Here is a 24398-nt window from a genome sequence, read left to right as displayed (position 1 = left end):
AATATAATATAATATAATATAATATAATATAATATAATATAATATAACATAACATAACATAATATAATATGATTAGTGTCACCTTACCCAGCTTCTTCAAGATCCCCCACATCTCCTCTCCTATTCAAATCCACACAAATCCATTCAAATATCTCTTCCTTTTATTAGAAAATAAATGGAAATCTAAAAAAATAATAAAAAATAAAACAGACAAACCAGAATATGACAAAACAAACAAACAAAAAGACTCAAAAAGTATGACACACACATACAGATGCAGAAACATATAGATATTCTATATAAACACAAAACCTGAAACCATAATATATACACAAAGGACTTGTAAAGTAAAAATACAAAACAAACAAACAAACAAAAATTTCTGACAAAACATTATGAGATACAGAATATTCAAAAACATCATTGTTTGTTTTGTCTTCATCATACACTGCTGGCCATGGGGTCTGCCCTTAGCTGTGATTTTATTCCCACTGATATGCCATTGTAGAAAACCAACTTTTCCTTTGTGAGTGTTTTTCAAATAGAGATTGCGTTTGAGTTAGGAATGAGAACCTCTGTCTACTCCCCTGCTCAGTGATGGGATTTCATCTTGCCCAGATATGTCTAGGCCTGATATGTCCTGCCACTGTCTCTGTGAACTCATACATGCATCAGTCCTTCTGTGATTAGAAGGCCTTTTTATTCTTGGTGCCCTGCATCCCTTTTGGCTTTTATCCTCTTTCTGCCTCCTTGTCTTCAGGGTTCCCTGAGTTTTGGGGTGTATGATTTGATGGGGACATTCCATTTATGACTGAGTTTTCTGAGGTTTTTCATTCACTTCAGATTGTCTGGCTAAGATTCTCTCTGTATTTATTCCCATCTACTGCGGGAAATGTTTATTTGATGATGGATGAGGAAGACACTAATATATGAGCATTGCATAAGGTCATGAGGAGTCATTTTATCCACTAGTATTTGGTTTTCCTCTAGGGCCCTGGCCTATCTAGTCTCAGGTTCTTGGCTACCAAAGCAGTGTCAAGCATGGATTCTGTCTCACTGAGTGGATAATCAGATAGTGAGTGGTTTTCCCCACAAGCTTTATGCCAATATTGCAAGAGCACTTCTAGCCAGCAGGTCACCATCATAGATCAAAGGGTTTGTGGATGGGCTGGAGTTTGTTTTTCTCTTCTGGGAATGTGTATATTACCTTGTATTACCATGAACACAAGCCATTATATGGCTCTAAGTATATACCAGTTCAACTTCTCTGTGTTCAGTGTGTTGTGTGGGTGTTGTCTTCAGCAACATTGCCTTACCATCACATTTAGAGAACAACAAACAGCCGTGGCTGAAGCCTGAGTTTCTGTGGACCCTTTTGTCCAACAACTTAATTCGATATAACCAGTAATATAATCATGTTCTCATATATTTGAGTATTGTGCAATTGTCACATAAGCCTAACATAAAGATATATAAAAATATAATGAAGTTTTAAATTTTCAACAGTAAATGGAAGGTAAAGTGGAAAAAGAAGAAGAAAAATAAAACAATTTTATTTTATGCTTGTCTTGTTCTGGTTAGGCCATATGCCTTACCATTTTGGTTCAGGATGCAAATAATTATTTTAGAAACATAGTGTAGAACTGAGAAAGTAGAAGCCAGAGGGACATTGTGAAGATATAGAGAAGGAAAGGTTAGGCATTTTATTTAGTATAACTTGATATGACTCCCTCTCTCTCACACACACATAAATACCTGGACTTTTTTTCCCCTTTTTCGTCTATCTAAATTATATCTAATATATCCTTCCAGACAAACCTATTTTTTCTTAAAACTGTATCCCTGAATGGCATCACGTCATCAAAATACAGGTAATCGTTGGCAATGTGTCCCAGGAACGTTTATGAGTGCATTCCAAATATAAATTACTGTATGTTGTTTACGCTAAAAAGTGTGCTCCATTTCACAGATGAGGATAAGACGTTTTCTAGAAGCCACACATGCCCTGAGTTTTCTTATTAGAACCACGGAGGCTGAGATTAGAATTCAGAGCACCCATACTATATGTGCTCATTCCTTATGTTTACAGTTCCTCACTTCTTTAATTTTTAGGGTACCTTGTGCATTATATTTATTCATTTTATCTTGTAGTTTTTTTCTATCTTTTCATATATATATCTTGTACACTATTCCCCCAAATTAGAATTACTGTGTCTTGAGTATTCCTGTGTCTTGACTAAAGGGAAGATTCACAGTGATAATGTAGTAGTCCCTGTGTTTCATCTATACAGACGATCTCCATGGATTTTTGAAATTTAGATCAAGATTTTCTGTTCTGTTTGTGAGTACTACCTCCAAGATGCTAATTCTTAGCTCTGGTGTTGTCTTCACATCGTTGGATGTTTAGCCTCATCCCTACGGAATTTGTCAGTCCTCTTCCCTCCTATGCAGATATATGACAAAGGTTTCTGTCTATCAGATGTACTGAAGAACACAATATGACTCTCATCTAAAAAGTACTACTACTGAAATACATTTAAAAAAAAATTTAAGAGTCATTTGATACACTTCTTAGGACACAAGGCATAAAGGATTTATTTAACGAACATGTTCCCAGACCTTTCAATGCCTTGTTATTCTGTGTTTGGCTTTTGTTTGTTTGCTTCCTTGTTTTGAGACAGGGTCTCTCTACATAACTCTGGATGTCCTGAAACTTACTCTATAAACAAAGTTGGCCTCAAACTTACAGAGGTACATTGCCTCTGTCTGGATTAACTTGAATATATAGATATTCAAGTTAATCATAACAAGTAGAACTGAGTACAAGTATCTGCTGGATTTGATTACATTGACTACTTTAATCTTACATTTACAATAAAATAAAGTCCTAATTTATCATTTCATCTAATAGTTAATAAAATTGTCTTATTTCTTGATCATCAGTTTTTGTCCATCTTATTAACATTGTAAGATAGCACTGATGAAGATATAGTAAAAAAGTCAAAGTGGCTCAAGGGCATACAAAGAAGGTGTGGTGAAACTTTTCGAAGTGATGAAATTATTTTGTGTCTTAATTATGATTACATGACTACTTAAATCTCTCAAAATTCACTGGTTTAGGGATGCTATGAATGGATTTTATTTATGCAATTATAATGTAATAGAGCTCTTGAGGGTACCAGCACTGTCTGAGGTAGCTATATTAAGTAAGTGAAGTGGGCCCACCAGATCCATGCTACTCTTTTAGTACCACAGGCTGGGTCCAACTGAGTTAGCCAGTGAAGCAGTGAACAGCCAGTAGTGTCAGACTTGGTTAGCATTTTCAACATCATCTATTTATGGAACTTCATGAAATAAAAGATTTTAGAACAAACTGTTAGATACGGTTCTCAAAGAATTAGAGTTGACTTTTTATAGGAATTTTATTAGTATGACAGAAAGGATATCATATTCTATAAAGCCAATGAGATATTTGTGGTATTTATAACGACTGACTAAAATAACCTACAACAGTTTAAGTTTCATTTTAAAAACGTTAGAGATCCTGTGTTCTATGACATTTCCTTCTTATTTTACAATTTATGACTTAATAATGTTCAAGTTGTATCTCTTTGGGCTGAAAATATCCCACATATATGGAAAGATAATTTCTAAATGAGAAAAGACAACATATTTGATAACATCAGATTTTTGAAACAGATCGAATTAGTTAATAAGTGTGTATGTAACCTCATAGGTACACATTTTCACCAATCCCTTGCTTCTGTATATTTTTTTCTATAGATTCTATTGCACTACCTGAATTCTTAATTTTTGAATTAGAGTATTAGATGAGAAATGTTGGAATATCAAGATTTGTCTTTATTCACTACATAAAATCATATAATTGACATTTTTCATCATAAAACTATTATTGTATTTTATGAGTTAAATTGAATATGCATTTATAAGTAAATGATAAAGTCTCAGCAGTTGGCTTTGAGGGTAAAACAGCTTGACATAGATGAAAAATGAGAATAGAAATGGAAAATATGTAAGCCACAGCATGGGGATGTTGGCTGACATTCTAGTTTTCAATGTAAGCATGTATGGAGAATGAATGTAATGTAATGAGAGACTTTATATGAGTAAGCAGGGTTATGAACTATTCATTCTGTTTTATTTTTGCTTCATGACTGGGTTATGATTATGACCATTTACCAATTTCTACAGATAGATAAAATGCTTGGATAAACTTAGTTAATTATTTATTGGCTGTAATGCATTTTTAGTTCCTTTTTCATAATACACCTAAAATCACTTTGAAAATAGTGAAAATATGGTATGTAACTTACTCTTAATATTAAGCTAATTAATTTGTATGGCTAGATGTTATCAAATCAGAAGCAGACAAAAGGTTTATTTGATAAGGTGGAGAATATGACAGTCCTGGTAATGTATTGGATTAGAACAATGCAAAGTACATGTCTCAGAATAAATATGTAATACCTGATAGCATGCTATTTCAAATTTTAGTCTAAACATAGAACAGGTAATCGAGAGGAGTTTGGGGAGGAAATGAAGTACGTGCAGAAGTTTAGTATAATTTATGCTAAAAAAAAAACTAATAAGCAAAACATATCTAATGAAAAATCACTTGATTTGAGATTTATATAAATCATCTATTATCAATATAATTTGAAAGGAAAGACATTTTGATAGATGGAATACCAGATTGGAAAAACAACCACCCACTAACATAAGATCAAAATTGATATATTTACTAAATAAATTAAGTAAAGAAAGATGCTTGTTGTTTTCTTTTTTTAATTTTTTATTAATTACACCTTATTCACTTTGTATCCCTCCATAAGCCCCTATCTCCTCCCCTCCCAATCCCACCCTCCTTCCCCCTTCTTCACGCATGCCCCTTCCCAAGTCCACAGATAGGGGAAGTCCTCTTATCCTTCCTTCTGATCTTACTCTATCAGATCATATCAGAAGTGGCTGCATTGTCCTCTTCTGTGGCCTGGTAGGGCTGCTCCCCCCTCAGGGGGAGGTGATCAAAGAGCAGGCCAATCAGATTATGTCAGAGGCAGTCCCTCTTGGCATTACTATGTAACCCACTTGGACACTGAACTGTCATGTGCTACATCTGTGCAGGAGTTCTAGGTTATCTCCATGAATAGTCTTTGGTTGGAGTATAAGTCTCTGGGAAGTTCCCTGTGTTCCAATTTTGTGGTTCTGTTGCTCTCCTTGCGGGGTTCCCTTCCTCTCCAGCTCTGACTATTTCCCACTTCTTACGTAAGATTCCATGCACTCTGCCCAACAGTTGGCCATAAGTCTCAGTATCTGCTTTGATACTCTGCAGGGCAGAGCCTTTCAGAGTCCCTCTGTGGCAGGTTCCTAGGTTGTTTCCTGTTTTCTTCTTCTTCTGATGTCCAACTTCTTTGCCATTCAGGATGGGGATTGAGCATTTTAGTCAGGGTCCTCTCTCTTGATTACTTTCTTTAGATGTACAGATTTTAGTAGGTTTACCCTTTGTTATATGTCTATATGAGTGAGTATATATCATGTGTGTCTTTTTGCTTCTGGAACAGCTCACTCAGGATGATCCTTTATAGATCTCACCATTTACCTGCAAATTTCATGATTTCCTTATTTTTCATTGCTGAGTAATACTCCAATGTGTAGATGTACCACAATTTCTGCATCCATTCTTCAGTTGAGGGGCATCTGGGCTGTTTCCAGCTTCTGGCTATTACAAATAAAGCTGCTACAAACATGGTTGGGCAAATGTCCTTATTGTGTACTTGAGCCTCTTTTGGATATATGCCTAGAAGTCGTATGGCTGGATCTTGAGAAAGCACACTATTCCTAGTTGTCTGAGAAAGCCCCAGATGGATTTTCAGAGTGGTTGTGCAAGTTTACATTCCCACCAGCAATGGAGGAGGGTTCCCCTTTCTCCACAACCTCTCCAGCATGTGTTGTCCCTTGAGTTTTTCATCTTTGCCATTCTAATGGGTGTAAGGTGAAATCTCAGGGTCGTTTTGATTTGCATTTCCCTCATGACTAAGGATGCTGACCATTTCTTTAAGTATTTCCCTGCCATTCGATATTCCTCTACAGAGAGTTCTCTGTTTAGCTCTGTTCCCCATTTTTTAATTGGATCACTAGGTTTGCTGCTTTTCAGCTCCTTTAGTTGTTTATATATACTGTATATTAGTCCTCTGTCAGATAAAGGGTTGGTGAAGATCCTTTCCCAATCTGTAGGCAGTCATTTTGTTTTGATGACAGGGTCCTTTGCTTTACAGAAGCTTTTCAGTTTCATGAGGTCCTGTTTATTGATTGTTGCTCTTAGAGCCTGTGCTGTTTGTGTTCTGTTCAGGAAGTTGTCTCCTGTGCCAATGAGTTCAAGGCTCTGCTCCACTTTTTTTTCTAACCAATTTAATGTTTCTGGTTTTATCTTGAGGTCTTTGATCCACCTGGGCTTTAGTTTTGTGCAGGGTGATAAGTATGGATCTATTTTTATTTTTCTACATGTAGACATCCAGTTGGACCAGCACCATTTGTTGAAGATGCTATCTTTTCTCCATTGTATGGTTTTGGCACCTTTGTCAAAGATCAGGTGTCCATAAGTGTGTGGGTTTATATCTGGGTCCTCTGTTCAGTTCCATTGATCCACCATTGTGTTTCTATGACAGTACCATGCAGTTTTTATAACTGTTGCTCTATAGTACAGCTTATGATCAAGGATGGAGATACCTCCAGAAGATCTTTTATTGTAGAGGATTGTTTTAGCAATTCTGGGTTTCTTGTTATTCCATATTTAGTTGAGAATTTTTCTTTCTAGGTCTGTAAAGAATTGTGTTGGTAATTTGATGGGAATTGCATTGAATCTGTAGATTGCTTTTGGGAAGATGGCCATTTTTACTATGTTAATCCTGCCAAGCCATGAGCATGGGAGATCTTTCCATCTTCTGATGTCTTCTTCTAATTCTTTCTTTAGAGACTGGAAATTTTTTTCATACAAGTCTTTGACTTGCTTGGTTAGATTCACACTAAGGTACTTAATGTCATTGTGGCTATTGTGAAGGATGTTGTTTCCCCAATTTCTTTCTCAGAACTTTTTTATACAGGATGACATCTGAATTTTTTGAGTTAATTTTGTATTTGGCCACTTTGCTGAAGATGTTTATCAGCTGTAGGAGTTCCCTGGTAGAATTTTTGGGGTCACTCAGGTATACTATCATATCATCTGCAAATAGTGATAATTTGACTTCTTCCTTCTCAATTTGTATCCTCTTGATCTTCTTCAACTGTCTTGTTGCTCTAGCAGAGACTTCCAGAACTAGGTTGAAGAGATATGGAGAGAGTGGCAGCCTTGCGTTGTCCCTGATTTCAGTGGGAATGATTTAAGTTTCTCTCCATTGAGTTTGATATTGGCTATAGGCTTGCTGTATATTGCCTTTACTATGTTCATGTATGTGCAATGTATCCCTGATTTTTCCAAGACTTTAAACCTGAACGGATGTTGGATTTTGTCAACTGCCCTTTTAACATCTAAGGAGATGATCATGTGGTGATTAACTATGTAGTCTATTTTGGAGAAGGTTCCATGAAGTGCTGAGAAGAAGGTAAATTATTTTGTGTTTGGGTATAAGGTTCTGTAAATGTCTTTTAGGTCCAGTTGATTCATGACCTCTTTCAAAGACATTGTTTCTTTGTTTAATTTCTGTTTTGTTGACCTGTCCTTTGTTGAGAGTGGGGTATTGAAGTCTCCCACTATCAATGTGTGGGGATCTATATGTGGTTTAAGTTTTATCAATGTTTCTTTTACAAATGTGGGTGCCCTTGTATTTGGGGCATACATGTTCAGGATTGTGTTGTCTTCCTGGTGGAATTTTCCCTTGATGAGTATGAAGTGTCCTTCCCCATGTATTTTTATTAGTTTTGGTTGAAAGTCTATTTTATCAGATATTAGAATGGCTACTCCTGCTTGCTTCTCGGGTCCATTTGCTTGGAAAGCCATTTTCCAACCCTTTATCCTCAGGTAATGTCTATCTTTGTGCCTTAGGTGTGTTTCTTGTATGCAACAGATTGCTAGGTTTTACACATTCATTCTGTTAGTTTGTGTGTTTATATTGGAGAGTTGAGTCCATTGATGTTGAGAAAGATTAATGACCAGTAGCTGTTAGATCCTTTGATTTTGATGTTGGTTCTGTTCATAAGGTGTGTGCTTGGTTGCTTTTTGTTTTACTATAGTGAGGTTAATTATTTCCTGTGTTTTCTTGAAAGTAGCTAGTTTTCTTGGGTTGTATTTTTCTTTCCAGTGTCTTCTGTAATGCTGGATTTGTGTGTAGGTGTTGTTGAAATTTGTTTTTGTCATTGAATATCTTGTTTTCTCCGTCTATGAGGACTGAGAGTTTTGCGGGGTATAGTAGCCTAGGCTGACATCTGTTCTCTTCTGGGGTCTGCATGATATCTGTCCAGGCCCTTCTGGCTTTCATAGTCTTTGTTGAAAAGTCAGGTGTGATTCTAATGGGTTTGCTGTTATATGTTACTTGGCCTTTTCCCCTTGCATTTTTAGTATTATTTCTTTGTTCTGTATACTTACTGTTTTGATTATTATGTGGCAGGAGGATTTTCTTTTCTGGTGTATTTTACTGGGTGTTCTGTAGGCCTCTTTTATTCTTATTGGCCTCTTTAAGTTGGGGAAATTTTCTTCAATGATTTTGTTGAAAATATTTTCTGGGCCTTGGAGCAGGGAATCGTCTTTTTCCTCTATTCCTATTATTCTTTGGTTTTGTCTTTTCATGTTGTCTTCAATTTCTGGGACAGTCTGTGTCAGGAATTTTTTAGATTTATCCTTTTCTGTGACAGATACATCTATTTCTTCCATTGTATCTTCCATACCTGAGATTATTTCTTCCATTTCTTATAGTCTATTGGTTATGCTTACCTCTGTAGTACCTGTTTTCCTCCCTAAGTTCTTTCTCTTCACAATTTTCTCCATTTGTGTTTTCTTTAATTTTTTCAATTCTATCTTCAGACCTTGAGCTGTTTTGTTGATTTCCTTCACCTGTGTGACTGTATTTTCCTGTTTTTCCATCAATTCTTTCAGCTGTTTGTTTGAATAATCCTCTGTTTCTTTTATTTCAATCAGTGATTTAAGCATTTCCTCTCTAAAGGCCACATACTATTTGGCTGCAACTTCCTGTATTTCTTTATGGATGGCCATAATCTGTTTGAGTTTATCTTTTCTAGGTCTTTACATATTTTATTTGTTTCCTCTGTTATCCTCTTCATGATCATAGATAATAGGTCATCTTCTTGATTTTCAATTATGCTGGGGTATCTAGGGCTACTTGCCCTTGGATAACTGGGTTCTGGAGATGCCATATTTCTCTGGATTTTGTTGGTGAACTTTTATGCTGGCCTCTACCCATTGGGCTATCTTAGGTGTTTATAATTAGTTTCTGGTGGTTCCTGGAATCCTGTGGTTGAGAGAATCCTTTTGACAGGAAGATGGTTTTTCCTGAAGGAAGCCTTCTCAGCTTTTTGGGTATAGTCACTGGATGGCCGGTGTTTTTCAGAAGTTGCCACCGCTCACCTCAGGCATAGAGATATGAGTGGTAACTGTGATCCTTGTTAGTCGAGAGGGCTCTCCTCTCACCAGGAGAAGTCCTGAAGACAGCTGCCCTGTTTCTTGCTATGAATTTAGTGATCTGCTGCTGTAACCTGTGTGTCTCCTGGTTTGGTCAGTTTTGTTAGGGATAACTGGTTGCCCCTTGGAGCAGTATCTGGGGGTTGATCTTGGGGATCCTTGGCTTTTGTAGGTCTGATGTTGGGGCTCTGTTCCCCAGTACCCAAGCAGTAATCTGTGGCTGGTGAGTACTGCTCTCCTGGCAACAGCAAGGTATCTGGTGCACAGCAGGTCCCTGGGTTGGGCCAGTCTGAGGGACCTTTTCTGGGTATGTACTGGGTGGCCTAAGTCCGTCCCCTTTGCTTTGTTCCCTGTGAGGTTTTCTCCAGTCAGTGACTCCAAGTCTCTGGTTTCCTGGGGTACACAGTTCTGTCTGTGAGGAATAATTGGTATAAAGCAGGTCTCTGGGCTCGCAGCACCTGTGCCTGCCTGCTATTATGTTGGAGCTGGGAGACCAACAACTCTTTGTGCTCCCAGCTTGGGTCCAGATCAGTGATTGTGACTCATACTGGCTGGTCTGCGAGACCTTCTCCAGGCAAACCCTGGGTGGCCCAAGTCAGCACTGTTTCCTTCCTTCCCTGTGGGGCTTCTCCAGACAGGAACTCCCAGACTCTGTTACACTAGGTTGCGCAGCTCTGTCTGTGCATGAGAGCAGTCCCTCTCCATGCTGGAGCCTGGAGCCCAGTTCCATGATGGCGGCTTGTACCCGCTGGTCTGCAAGAGACTTTCCTCAAGCAAAGTCTGGGTGACCTAAGTCAGTACTATTTCCTTCCTTCCTTCCCTGTGGGGGCCTTTCCCAACAGGAACTCCCAGTGTCTGTTGCACTAGGGTGCACAGCTCCCTCTGTGCTAGAGATCTGGCTTCGCAGTTACTCTCGCTGCTGGTGGCTTGAGTCAGTTCAGTGATGGTGGCTGGAACACGCAGGTCTGCGAGACTTTTTCCAGGGAAAGACTGGGTGACCCATGGCCAGTCCCGCTACTTTCCTTCCTCGTAGGTTTTTCTCACGACTGGGACTTCCAGTTTCTGGTGGTTTTGTGCCCACTGTTCAGCCTCGGAAGGTGATCGGGACATGCAGGCGTGTGGCTCTGTGACCTAGTGCCTGCATGACCTGGGATCTCTTCCGGGTTCTGGCTGGGTGGCCTGAGTGTGGACCCACCTGATTCCCACGCCGTGGGGGTTTCCTCTCACCTGGGAAATGTGATTGCTATTGTTTTAGGGCCCAGAGTTCAGTCTCTTGGTCGCTATATGGAAAATGTTGTCCTGCTCCTTAGATGCAGTGTTCTCCTGGCGCCGCCATCTTGCCCCCCCCCAACACTTGTTTTCAATAAATCACTTAGTTAACCATATGTAAAATACAATTTAAGCACATACCTAGAACAATGTAGAGTAATTTTTATTTAGGGAAATGGCCTTTTAAATTTAAAAGAAGCATATTAACAAAAGAAAACAAGGAAAGATTATTTAAAGACTATCTAAAGTTAAAATTTTCAATTTTCAAAACATACCATTTCTTCAAAAATATAGATAATGATTAATATAGGGAAGAAATATGTATAATCAATGTATCTATCTATTTATCTATCTATCTATCTATCTATCTATCTATCTATCTATCTATATGTTTGTATAAAGATAATTTATACCAGTTTCAATATGAGAGTTAAGTGATTCAAACTGATAAATTTTAACCGTAATTTATTGAAGAAAACATGGCTGAAAATAACTGATGAATGTCAGCAGTCATTAAGAAATGCAAACTAAAGCTACATATAGATACCACCACACACTTAATAGAATGAATCAAGTATATCAAAAGTGGCATTAACAATTTCTGGCAAAGATGAAGAATGACTGAAGCCAATATTCTTCTAATTATAACACAAAATTTTGTATCTAACTTCAACACAATTTTATTAGATCTTCTAAATTTAGACATACATGCACATACTATCTAGCAATCATTTTCTTAGGTACTTAATGAAAACCCATGTTAGCATAAACCATGTGTGACACTATTTAGAGTTGCTGTGTTAATAATTTCCCAACCTGAAATACCCTAAACTATTGAGTTAAAAGCAAACAAGAAGAAACAGACAATGTCATCCTATTTAGATGCAGGAAAAAAAATAGACTACAAATGCATGAAAAACATAAGGTTAATCTTAATGATGCTGGTTAAATGAAGTGGGGCATTGAAACATTGCATCTGTTATTCAATATATTTGAATTCTTGGAAATTGTAACAGTAAGCCAAAAATCAATCAGTAGATGATAGAGACTGAGTTGCTGTAGTCTAATTGACAGTTATGGTCTTTAATAATATTATTAAGAGTATGTTGTTCCTGTCTGTGGCAGTGGTTATACAATTGTGGGTCTTACTAAATCCACAAAACTGAAAATTTTGTTTTAGAGTATTTAGATTATAATTGTAAATTCTGAGAGATACATTAAAAACCTTGAACAGGGACAAAAATACTATAATTTCAATACATAGCCATACATATTTCTATAATATGCATGTGTTATTTATCTTTATAAGAGAGTATATATTTTTCCTTGATGACATTTATTCTAAACTATGAAATACATATCCATTGATTTTCCTCTCTCTTTCTCAGTCAATATGAAGTTCTGTTTCAATTAAACTTTATGTTGTTGAATCACTTGACATGTCATTTAAAAGTATATGATTATAGTAACTTATGTTATGAATTTTTTGCTTACCCGAAATCACAATATCAAATTTGGTTTTCCTTAAAATTAATTTTACATGTTGGAAGAATCAGTGTCTTAAATTTCTACCTACAAAACCAATCCAGTATAGGAGAAGGGTTCTGGCTTTGATGTTGATATGACCTTCATCCTAATCTTCTTTCTGTTACTCTAAGACTTGTGTTGCTTTGGCTTCTTTGTCAAAAATCAAGCAGCCATAGGTGTGTGGGGTTATTTCTTGGTCTTCTGTTTGATTTCATTGATCCTCCAGTCTGTTTCTCAGCCAGTACCAAGCAGTTTTGTTTTGTTTTGTTTTGTTTTGTTTTGTTTTTTCAGACCTGAGGACCTAACCCAGGGACTTGCACTTGCTAAGCAAGCCCTCTATCACTGAGCTAAATCCCCAACCCCCTACCATGCAGTTTTTATTACTGTTGCTCTGTAGTATATCTTGAGATCATGTAGGAAGATACCTTCAGAAGATATAATGGGAAAAGATAGCATCTTCAACAAATGGTGCTGTTCTAACTGGATGTCTACATGTAGAAAAATGCAAATAGATACATATTTGTCACCTTGCACAAAACTAAAGTCCAAGTAGATAAAAGACCTCAACACAAAACCAGACACACTTAATCTGTTAGAAGAAAAAGTGGGGAAGAGCCTAGAACTCGTTCGCACAGGAAAAAACTTCCTAAACAGAACAGCAACAGCACAGGCTCTAAGATCAACAATCAATAAATGAGACCTCATGAAACTGAAAAACTTCTTCAAAGCAAAGGACACTGTCATCAGAACAGAAAGACAGCCTACAGATTAGGAATGGATCTTCACCAACCCTATATCTGACATAGGGCTAATATCCAGAATATATATATATATATATATTGAGAGAGAGAGATAGACAGACAAATAGAATTGAAGAAGTTAAACACCAACCAACCAAACAATCTAATTAAAAAATGGGTACAGAGAGAAACAGAGAATTCTCAATAGAAGGATATTGAATGGCAAAGAAACATTAAAAGAAATATTTAACGTCCTTAGTCATCAGGGAGATGCAAATCAAATCAACCCTGAAATTTTATATTACACCCATTAGAATGGCTAAGATAAAAAACTCAAGTGACAACACATGCTGGAGAGATTGGGGAAAAAAGGGAACCCTCCTCCATTGCTGGTGGGAATGTAAACTTGCACAACCACTTTGGAAATCAGTCTGGTGCTTTCTCAGAAAATTAAGAATAGTGCTACCTCAAGATCCAGCAATACCACTCCTAGGCATATATCCAAAATATGGTCAAGTGTACAACAAGGATATTTGCTCAACCATGTTCCATGTTCACAGCAGCTCTATTCATAATAGCCAGAAGCTGGAAACAACTTAGATGTCTTCAAGAGAGGAATGGATACAGAAATTGTGGTACATTTATACAATTGAATACTACTCCATTATTAAAATCAAGGAATAGCATGCAAATGGTGGGAACTAAAAAAGATCATCTTGAGTGAGTTAACCCAGAAGCAGAAAGACACACAAGGAATGTGCTCACTCATAAGTGCATATTAGCCATATAATATAGGATAAACAAACTAAAATCTATACTCCTAAAGAAGCTAAACAGCAAGGAAGAGCTTAGAAAAGTCACTCAATCCTCATTCAGAAGGGCAAAAGTGAAAGACGTTGAAATCAGAAGACAGGGAACAGGATAGGAGCCTACCACAGTGGGCCTCTGAAAGACTCTGCTGATGGAAGTATCAAAGCAGAAGCTGAGACTCATAATTATACTTTGGGCAGAGTGTAGGTAATCTTATGAAAGAAGGGGGAGATAGAAAGACCTGGAGGGGACAGGTGCTCCAAAGGAGACCAACAGAGCCAATAACACTGAGCCCTGATTTCCCTGAAGAGACCGATACCCCAACCAAAGACCATGCATGGATAGGACCTAAAAGCCCTGCTCAGATGTAGTCCATAAACTCATTCTCCAAGTGGGTTTCCTAATAAAGGGAGCAGGGGACTTCTCTAGCATGAACTCAGTGACAGTCTCTCTGATCATCACCCCCTAGTTGAGGGGTGAAGGTGTGGGGTGCAGCTTTGTCAGTCCACAAAGAAAGATGATGCAGCCAACTCTGATGAGACCTGATAGGCTAGGGTCAGATAGAAGGGAGGAGGTCCTTCCCTATCAATACTTGGGGAGGGACACAGGGGGAGAAGAGAGAGGATGGGTGGGTTTGGGAGGAGATGAGGGAGGGGGCCATGGCCAGGATAGAAAGGGAATACATTGTAAAAGCAATTTTAAAAGATTTGTGTTGCTATGAGTAGATTACTTTATCTTTCCAACTCTGTAATTCTGTTCTCAAAATGGAAATATCTGATGCTGTCGGCAGTTCTTCATATTGCCTCAGAACCTATCACAGAAAATGAAATAGGTCACTGAACAAAATTCTGATCAAACTATCTGAAATACCTACAGTAAATTGTTAGTTTTCTCTGTATTTTATTGCACTTTATGTTGTAAGTTGGTATATAAATATTTTACCTGAAGTGTATGTCTTATCTTCATTGTTTTGATGTAGTTTGACAACTTACTTCACCAGGCTAAATACAGTAGTATTATCATGATATAGATCATCTCCATCCTCTTAGAATACCCCAGGTTACTTCTTTCAGATCATGATTAGGTCTATTTTGTGCAGGTTGTCCTTGTTGAAAATTCATTGTTTGAAAAACTGAGTGTGATGGCACATGCCATTAATCCCAGCACTTGTGAGGTAGAGGCAGTTGGATCTCTATGAGTCTGTGGTCAGCCTGGGCTACAAAGTAAGTTCCAGGACAGGCAGGACTGTTACACAGAAAAACCTTGTCTCAAAAAACAAATGAACAAACAAACAAAGAAAGTTTATTGTTTGGACTACTGTTTAAATGTTCATCACAATGCTCTTGCTTTTATTTGGTTTGGTATGCCATACTGCTAGAACATATACAATATTCTTTTTTTTTTCTCTTCTCTTGCATGGCAACAATTTTGAGATCCATGATGAGTAGTCTCCCATACAATGGGTATACCTTTTAGCTTGCTTTGCTCCCATTCTGAAGCATTCTGAGTCTTGTTTATAAATCACCATTTATGAATATGATTTTTAGAAACATCAATTCCCCATGGTTTTTTTTAAAGTTACTCTCCCAATAGTAACTGCAAAACTTGCAGGTGAGTTTTATTTACACAACTTTTCGTGTTGTTGGCATTGTAGAAATGTATGGCAGGACATCATTTGATTGTACACTTCCCTGACAACTGTAGTACATAGCACATGTTGTTTCTGAGAGATCTAGTTATCTTGCTCATTTTAATTTGCCATTTTTACTGTAAAATATAAGTAAAATTTTTTAATCTAGTATGTGAATTGAAAATACTCCATTTCCCCAGCCTATGTGTGCCAATGTATTTTCTTTTTTAAAAAGTTATTATTAAGATTTAATACAATATATTCAATTTGTATCCTGGCTGTGTCCCCCTCCCTCTTCTCCTCCCAATCCTACCCTTCCTCCCTATTCGCCCTCTATGCCCCTCCCTTAGTTCACTGGTAGGGAGGTCTTCTTCCCCTTCTATTTGACCCTAGCCTATCAGGTCTCATTAGCAATGGCTGCATTGTCTTCCTTTGTGGCCTGGCAAGGCTGTACTCCCCCAGGCAGAGATGATCAAAGATCCAGACACTGAGTTCAGGTCAGAATCAGTTCCTGTTCCCCTTACTAGGGAACCTACTTGGATACTGAACTTTTATGGGCTATATCTGAGCAGAGGCTCTAGGTTATCTCCATGAGTGGTCCTTGGTTGGCATATTGGTCTTTGCAAACACCACTGGGGCCAGATATTTTAGTTTTGTCGGTCTCCTTGTGGAGATCCTTTCCCCTCCAGGTCTTTCTAATTCCCTGCACTCTTCCTAAAGTTTGGCAATGAGTATTGGCATCTCCTATGATACTCTGCTTGGTAGTCTTTCAGAGGCCCTCTTTGGTATGCTCCTGTCTTGTTCCCTGTTTTCTCCTGCTTTCAATGTCTATTCCACTTGCTTTCTGAGTGAGTATTGAGCAACTTCCCTAGGGTCCTCCTTCTTGCTAGACTTCTTTAGGTGTACTGATTTTAGTATGTTTATTTTATATGACTAATACCCATTTATAAGTAAGTATATACCATCAGAACAAAATGTCAGCCTACAGATGGGGAAACAATCTTCATCAACCCTATATCTGACAGGCTAATATCCAAAATATATAAAGAACTCAAAAAGTTAAACACCAACAAATCAAGTAATTAAATTAAAAAATGGGGTACAGAGAAAAACAAAAAATTCTCAATAGAGGAATATGGAATGGCAGAGAAACACTTAAAGACATGCTCATGTTCCCTTCATCATCAGGGAAATGCAAATCCAAATGACCCTGAGATTTCACCTTATACCCATGAGAATGACTAGCATCAAAAACTCAAGTAACAGCACAAGCTGGAGAAGATGTGGTGAAAAGGAACCCTTCTCCAATGCTGTTGGAAATGTAACCTTGTACAACCACTTTGGAAATCAATCTTGTGCTTTCTCAGAAAAATAGAAATAGTACTACCTCAAGATCCAGCTATACCACTCTTGGGCACATAGCTGAAAGATACTCTACCATACAACAAGGACATTTGCTCAACCATGTTTGTAGAGCCTTATTGGTAAAGCCAGAATATGGGAACAACCCAGATGTCCCTCAACAGAGAAATGGATACAGAAATTGTGGTACATTTACACAATGAAATACCATTCAGCTACTAAAAACAAGGAAATCATAAAATTTGCAGAAAAATGTATGGAACTGGAAAAGGTCATCTTGAGTGCGGTAACCCAGAAGCAGAAAGACACACACATTTCATGTTATTTTTATATTTGAAAAGTGTAATTTGTTAGGTTATGTTAAAAGAAGAAAAGATAGAAAAAATGTATAAAGTAGGAGGAGAATGGAACATTGGCATTCTCTCTCTCTCTCTTTTTTTTTTTTTTTTTTTTAGTTTATTACAAAGTCTTTAAATAGTCCTTAAGAACTCTGGCTTTTGAAAAAAAATCATTTTATTTTTGAAATTATAATAGAATTACAACATTTCCCTCTTCCCTTTTTTTTGTCCAAACCCTCCCTCACATTCCTTCTTACTCTCTTTCAAAAGTAAGGTTTTTTTTTCTAAATGTATGAACCTGGAAATTCTTGCTAAACAGTAGCTCATTGTTATTATTAATATTGTCATTATTTTCTAAATCCACTCATAGGAAATAATTTTTCTTTCAAGAACTCACTGGCCCTGGTTAATTTCAGTAATTTTCTTTTATGTTAATAGTATGTACTTTGTAAACATTTGAGGAGGCCAAGCAATTAAAGGGATGTAAAATTGGAAGTGATTTAGGGACAAAGGGAACTTGGAAAATTGCAATTTCCCTGTTTTTTATAATTGCTTCTTGGCTTTCTAGCACTCCCATAGTTTATAAAAATTTATTTCAGAGAAAGTTGATTAAATTACTTCTGAAGTGATATTTTGATTACTTTAAAAAGATATGTAAATTGCACCAAAAAGCCTTCTGCACTTTTCTGAGTAATATTTATCCATTTTAGTCTGTTAGTAGGTTTCACTTATGAAATGAGTTGTGATATATCATCATTAGTTATACAGCTATGTTCATAAAATATTTATGGGAAACATGTAAACATCTATACATCTATTGCACATTCTTTTTTTTTTTTTTTTTTTTTTTTCTTCATATTACTGTGGAGAAGGTACTTGTAGATAATCATCCAAATACCAAGAAGTTGAATAATACACAGAGTCATAAACACTATGGCACTGGGTTTTGTAAAGGTGATTTGTTGACGGTTAATCAAAAAAGCAGAGAGAAACTAATTTGTTGCTAAGTCAGTCACTGAGAGGGATTATAAGGAGTTTGGGGGATTAAAGTGTCTGCGATACATTGTTCCTGATTGGATGTTCTTGTGCCTTTACTATCTTTTTCACTTTTACTATCTCTTTATGTGTTGTAATTCCATGCTCAGAATTTTTTGCTCTTGATTTTAATAGTCTCTAAGTTTTACCTCTTAAATAGGAGTTTCCATCTGTTTGTCTGAGATGATCTGGATAAATACTAGGCATTTCACAGTATAACACTTTCTCCAAATATTTTTGCACAAAATTTACTAGGAGTAAGGGAAGATCATTCTGATTTAAGTGTTTTAGTGAGTATGTGGGTGATGGGGGTGAAGTGGCAATATAGGGCTCAGTGGTATCAGGAGTAAGAAGTAAAAAACGATTTATTAATATAAATGGGACTGAGTCAGCTGCCTGCTTGTCTGAAGTCAAAGCTAGGTTCTTGTTCTTCCATGAAGTCTAAAGTACTAAATGTCACCCATTTCATGATGTCATTTCTGGTAATGATCTTCATATCTCTTAGAGCTGAACATGATTCCTGCTTACAAATGTTAGCACTTTTTAGCAAATTTCTGGTTGAAGCTTCTGACATATAGAACAAGGCATGAGGCTCATTTTTGACTGTCTAAACTGGGGGTAAATGGTTATTGTAAAAACACATCCCTTTGAGACGACAGTAGACAAAAATCAAAAACAAAAACCCTTTTGACTTGGACACAGCAGAGTTTCTGTGTATGTTTCATTCTTGATCTGTTTTCCTTGGGGAACACTTGCAGAGCCAGGCATTGGCTGCCAATCAGGGCTATCTAGCAGAAGGGTTCTGCTCTGGGGAAGATAAGCTGGTGAAGCTGTGATAACTCTACTGGCTTCTCTGGCAGTTTGGAATAGGGTTAAGAATAAATACAAGGCTTCCAACTCTCTCCTGGACTTAAGCTGAAGGCTGTGGTAGCTAGATATTGGCATAGAAAAAAAAATTAAACTGAACAGTGTACAGTGTTTAAGAGTCCAAACCATGGAAGAGAGAAAGGCATTCAATATACTTATTAGTTTCATCCTTAAAGTATTCAAATCAGAGTGAAAATGCGAAGAATGCAAGTTGCCATTTGTCTTGTACATGCTTGACTTCTTATTGGATTAAGGTAAGCTGTTTATTATTCTAGGTAGCTGCAAAAGAAATATTTATATTGTTTTCAGCAAGGTAATACAAATTAAGCTCAGCTATGAGAAATTTTAGAAAAATTATTAGCATAAATGATTTTTATATTGCCATTATAAACATTTTAAAGAACATGGAGAAAAGGATAAATACAGCCTAAAAAAATGGAAAACACTTGTCAGCATGAGATCAATTAATTTCAAAAGGGAGCCTTTGACACTGATGGTAGGCACTCCAGGAGAATCATGGAAGCTAGAAGACAATAACCTTATGGCTGGAGCATTACGTAATGAAGTAAATGTTTTGCTGACTAGTGTTACTCAACTTTCCCCAAAAAGATATGAACAAATGTTTATTCATTCCAGAAAGAGCACGAACAGCAAACCAACGAAATTATTACAACTATGCTTTGTTTGATGAATTTATGAATTTATTGCTGAAGGCCTGCTTACAGGACCATGAAGGAGAGGCTACTCACATGCATGCATACTGCAGGCAGATGCCTCACCCCGCCATGGGAGATGACTCATGAAAACGGTATAATTGGAATTTCCTACAGCTTGGAGAAAGCTCTTTCAAAGAATTTTGTCCCTAGCAATTATTTATTGCTCATATAAACTGTTAGGAGAACCCTGGCGAGTAGCTTATGTTTTTCTAACTTTCTGTAGCTTGTGAGCCTGTATCTTTCATTCAGAAAAAAAATATTCAATTTAAAGAAAATAATTAATAGTTGAATTCTATTACCAGCAAAACTATACCTAAATAAACCACACAGAATCTAAACTGTTTCAGAAAACAGAAACCTGGAGCACTTTCCATCAATAGAGATACATTAATAAGCTCATGATAAATGACAAAAGATGGAAGCAAGTAAATTTAGGAAGATACAAAGAATACCAGAAAATGAAATTATGTAGTTGTAGATTCGAGAGCACATAAATGTGTAGCAGGGGTTGTCCAGAGGGAATTAAAAGGGAAAATCAAGATTTGATCTCGATACTCTCCATGCATGTGTAAAATTGCCAAAGAACATATAAAAGATGTTAATATATATATATACATATATATATATATATATATTATTAATGGTTAATAAAGGAGCAGCAGTTATTTATCTATTTTTTAAATTTAAAATTCATATATAATTACAATGATAATATGCCATGTTTTTGTATCTATGTGTTTTTAAATATGCATTTTTGTGGCCTTGAATATAAATATTTACAGAGAAATATTTCTTCTCTAAGCTTTATGAAGTTGAGAGTTAATTGTTTTTCAGAATTCAATCTTTTTCTGGTATGTGATTTACACATTATTAGTAAAAAGCATGAACTAAAGGTTATGGTTAATTCTGTGTGTCAGCTTTACTGAAATATGAGATGCCTAGAAATTTAATTAAGAACTATTCTGGAGTGTATCTGTAAAGGTGTTTCTGAATAAGATAAGCAATTGAATTAGTAGATTCAATAAAGCAGATTTCCTGCCTCCCTAAGTGAGCACCATTTGATCTGTTGAAGGGCAGAACAAAAGCACAGCACAAAGGAAGGGAGACTTACTCACTATTTGGCTGCTTGATCTGGCACATTGTTCTTTTGCCCTGGGGCATGGATTTAACAACTGACATTCCTAGGTCTTAGGGCTTGAAGAGGAACTGCACCCCATGCTGTCCAGGGCTCCTAGTTTACAGATGGCAGATCACAAGTCTAGTCCATGCATAATCATGCAAGATGATTCCTTGATTGTATTTCTCTGGACAACCTGGGTTACAAACCATGCTACAGAAATTAAAAATACTAAATAAAACTGAAGGACTCCATATTGCTAAAAGTTTTTTTTTTCTTTCAAAATGTGTTAATTGATCCTAAATAATACAAATCAAATATCAACATCCTTTTCTCTTTTATGAACTGACACACTAGATTAATCCTTTAAACTTGGAAATGCAAAGGAAAATTGAAGCCAAAACATGATAAATATAAAAATATCATATATGAAAGTGAAAACATACATAAAAGTAACATATAGAGTGCAACAAACATACATACTGAGTAGGTCATATTTAGGAAAATCTGTATATATAAAAATGTATGCATACAATAATAATTAACAAGAGAAAAAGGCCATGACTTTGAAGGAGTGTTGAAAGGATTATATGAGAAGATTTGGAGAGAAGAAAGGGAGTGAAGAAAGACTATAATTATTTTATATTCTCAAAAATAAAATTAGAAAAATAGAAAAAATATAAATAAGGTAGTAAAAAAAGCTCAACATACCTTCTCCTAAAAAAGAGAAAGGAACTAAATAAAGAGATCTCAAATGATGAAATACATCAAATGCTGAGAAACACTTTTAAATTACTCAACATCTTTAGTTTTCAGGGAAATGTTAATTAAAATTTGAGATTTTTTATTTAATCCCAGTCAGACACACACATACAAACACCCACACACACACACACACACACACACACACACACACACACACACACAGATATACAGAGTAATGACAAATGCTGATGTGGGTGTAGGGAAATGGAAAAATAAAATGGTTCACTGCTGATGAGAAGGCAAAAATGGTAGAACCGCTTTGGAAATCAGTGTAGCAGTTCCTTGAAAAAATGAAAAATAGATCTACCACATAATTAAGCTATACCACTCTCAAACATACATGAGTATTCATGTCAGATCAAAGATACCTGCTCAACTGTGTGCGTTACTGCTTTACTCATAATAGCCAGAATATAGAAGCTGTCTAGGTACTGGTTACCTGATGAATGGACAATGAAGTGTGGTATATTTAACAAATGTTGTTGTTATTATGAAAATTAAAATTATAAATACATGGAGTTGGAAGCAATTATTTTGAGTTATGTGCCCTAAACCCAGAAGGACAAATATTACATATTTTCTCTCTTTTGTTGATGTTAGCTTTGAACTTTCAGATATGTATTTCATTTGGAATACCCTTAGAGATCAAGAAATTAGAGAATATCATGGAAAATGGTATTTAAAGCAGGGAAGATAGAATAAATTTGTATAAAGGGTTAAAGGAGAATAGCAGAAAAATTAAATTATAGTGGAGGATAGGAGGATTGGGTAAAGGAAGGAATACAAGCCTGGGCAAATAACAGAAAAGACATTTTTTAAAATGCCACATGGCAACCTATTACTGTTAAAGTTTACACACACACACACACACACACACACACACACACACACACACACATAAACACAGACTAACAAATAAAAGCCCCAGTACCAAGAATATGTAACCTCTTTTAAAATTGTTGGTCAAGGAGGACCAATAGCTTCCCAAAATTATGACAATAACCAACAGCAGGTAAGTGATTAGGCTGTGCTATATATTACACCATTCCATATCACTGAAATATATAGCATAGCCAAATTCATAGAGACAGAACATAGCCCTGAGTGGTTTTCTGAAGCTGAACGGAGAGTTCTTGGGCTTGATTGACTCAGAGTCAGTGTTTCCTCTTTCCTTCCTTCCTTCCTTCCTACCTTCCTTCCTTCCTTCCTTCCTTTCTCTCTCTCTCTCTCTTTCTTTCCTTCCTTCCTTCATTAGATAGTAGCAGATACAAACATACTAAAATCTTTGCAGTTAGGTAGAAACAAGGTATCAGATTGGATGGGGTAGGGAGGAGGGAGAGAGTGTGGGGAGAGGCAACTAGAATTGGGGGACATTTGTGGGGTGTTGTGGAAACCTAGTACAATAGAAACTCTTTGGAATCTATTTGGGTAACAATAGAAAGGACTCTAATAATGGGAGGCTATGGAACTTGAACTGGTCATCTTCTGTAAGAAGGCAATGCTTGCAATGGTGGGAATGGGACACCATCTCAGCCCCCAAACCCTTGACTTACAATTTGTCTAGCGTGTCTGATATGCTATGATAATGGTGGTATAGAACATGTGGGACTGGCCGATCAATAGTCTAACGTGAGACCTTCAGAAAGCCCTGTACTACCTGAAGAGTCAGGAACAGAGCCTGAATAGCTCAGAGACCGAGGATAGAACCAAATATGACTGGGAAAAAAGGCAGTCAATGAAATGATTCCTATTGATATTCTGCTAGTCTCATAGAAGAGTGCCTAGCCCAGTCATCATTAGGGAGGCATCACCTATTACCTGTTGGGAGCAGTTGCAGAGGTTCAAGGGTTTCACAGCCAAACATTAGATGGAGCTTGAGGAATCTCTTGGAAAAGGGGGAGGAAGGATTGTAGGAGCTAGATGGATGTAGATCACCAGGGAAATGTGACCCACAAAATCACCAAAAAAAAAAAAAAGGATTATAGGGGCTCATATAGACTGAAGCATGGGTATATGCTAGAGGCTTTGCAAATATGTTATGGTTGTGTGGCTTGATGTTCTTGAGGGACTCCTAACAGTGAGAGTGGGGCTGTCACCAAGTGTTCTTGGGACTCTTTTGCTCCTACTTGGTTGTCTTGCTCAGTTTTGATGTGAGGATTTGTGCTTAGTCTTATTGTAATAAGTTGTAGCATGTTCTGTTGATATCTCTGGGAGGATTTCTCTTTTTTGAAGGGAAACATAGAGTAGATCTGGGGGGACAGAGGGAAGAATTGACAAGAGTTAAAGGAGTTGGAAACTACAGTCAGGGATATAATGTATGAGAGAAGAATATGTTTTTAAAAAGAAGGAATTTAGATGTAATGATTTTCCAATTCTTAATGGGATGTCTCCATCAAATCCCTCCTTTCATGGTTCAGGGAACTCAACAGAAGAGCAGGTAGAGAGAGGGCATGGAAGACACCAAGAAAACAAGGCCCTCTAGACAAAAGAAGCAACAAGCATGAACATAGAGAATGTGGCAGTGTTGAGAGTGCTTTCATAGGGCTGGGCCAATTGGGGTTCCAGCACTGAAAGAA

This window comes from Psammomys obesus, unplaced genomic scaffold, assembly GCF_907164565.1.
Source record: "Psammomys obesus unplaced genomic scaffold, mPsaObe1.curated_primary_1811, whole genome shotgun sequence".
NCBI lineage: Eukaryota > Metazoa > Chordata > Mammalia > Rodentia > Muridae > Psammomys > Psammomys obesus.
Note: the sequence above shows the minus strand (reverse complement) of the source record.